The sequence below is a fragment of the Lipotes vexillifer genome, unplaced genomic scaffold (assembly GCF_000442215.2).
Source record: "Lipotes vexillifer unplaced genomic scaffold, Lipotes_vexillifer_v1.1 scaffold1440, whole genome shotgun sequence".
NCBI classification, from domain to species: domain Eukaryota; kingdom Metazoa; phylum Chordata; class Mammalia; order Artiodactyla; family Lipotidae; genus Lipotes; species Lipotes vexillifer.
Window position 1 is genome coordinate 421935 of NW_006793946.1, and position 1803 is coordinate 423737.

Genomic DNA, 1803 nt, shown 5'->3' on the forward strand with positions numbered 1-1803 from the left:
ATTCCTGCAGGGATGTTTGAAGCCAAAGAAGCCTGTCTGTGCGGTTCGCAGCGCTCTGGCACCTGGCATCCGAGCTGTGGGACGCAAGCAGCCGGTGGAGAGCACGGAGACTTCTTGCGACGGCTGCCATAAAAATTTCTTTAAAAAAGAAAAAGAACCCCTTGGAGAACTTGACATGTGTCCTTTGAAATTGGGTGGCCACAACAACTGTGTATGTCTATGCAAACAACTTCTAAAAGTCAAAGTTTGGCTGGAGCTGCTCATGTAAAAAGAAACACGAAGTCTGCAGTAGGAACGAGTCGGCCAGAGGTGCTTGTATTTCAAGAGTCAGTCGTGGCCCCTGCAGAACTGAGCTAGAACTGAGTCCTCCTAAAAGGAACCCCACATGCAAGGCCTTAAGGGATGGTGGATGTCAACTCAGTAGAAGCCAGGAGCTGAGGGAGGAGTCGCCTATGAGGAGAAAGTCGACTGTGGGATGTCACAGGTGAGTGGATCTTCTACGAAGTCACAAAATCACTCCATGAAAAAAATAGCATTTGGGCGTGTCACAGAGAACGCCAAAGACAAATTTAGAGAGCACCATTCGAGTTAGAATTGGTCAGCCCGTGCTTGCAATTGTGGAGTTTCGAGACAGGGAACCAGCAGGTGGAAAAGATGATACAGAGCAACATTAACCTTTCACCGTCTTTCTGTCGGCGAAATCCGGCCTCTGTACCCTAGTACCCGATTGATATTGGAGACAGCGTTTTGGGTGAAGTAGAAAAGAACAGCTTTATCGCTTTCTCTGGCAGAGGGGACCACAGCAGGCTAATGCCCTCAAAACTGTGTGTCCCCGACTTGGAGGGGGTGTTGAGGAGTGTTATAGTAATGGTTCAAAGAGGGCATGATCAGCTGGGGGACATTCTTCTGATTGGTTGAGGGTGAGGTAAGTGGGAGTCAGCGTCATCAACCTTCTGGTTACAACTGGTCTGGGTCTACGTGCTCATGGGCGGCATACAGTTAACTTCTCCCACCTGGTGGGTGGTTCAGTGTCTGCAAAACAGCTCAAAGATATTGTTATGAATATCCCTTGGGGAAAACCAGGACCTTGCTTTTTTTTTTTTTTCCTGACTGCTCCTCCCTTGTTTCCCTCCCTTCCCTGATTAGCAACTGTTTGAACCTGCCATTTGGAACTTAGGGAAGGTCATGGAGGCTGAATAAAGCCTATTTCCTGCTAACAAGAAAATGGGGGACACAGACTTTTGTGCCCAGGAACCCCACAGGGTCCTGCTCGGTTTCACTTCCTCTGCAGGCTTCCAAGCCCTCCAGGCCTGAGGTGTGAGGGAGGAGCAAGCTTTCAGTCAAATGAGAGAGTGAACATTTTACTTAGATTGAACTAATATTTTTATACTTGGAAAAATTAATTCCTGAGACTGTCTAAAAAATCTCAGGCATCTGAGAGATGACATGCAGAAAAGAGGAAAAGGATTTGACAAAAGTTATTTGAAAATAGTAATGGAAAAAAATAAATCCATTTTCTAATGTGCCCATACTGCATTTCCTTACATTGATCCACTGGTAAATTGGTTTTGTGGTTTTCACTGTTTTCGTTTATGTGGTATTTCACAGCTTCTAACATGCTTTTATGTAGTTATCAAATTTGATCATCACCAAAAACCTGCAGTTGCCAGAATAGATATCATTACTGTCCTTTCTGAGATGAAGAAACTAGGTCTTAAAAATTGTCAGTTGTCTTTCCCAAAGCTGGATAACTAGTACCTGCAAAGGCAAGACTACATTAGCACTCTTTACTCTGCTCTTTGC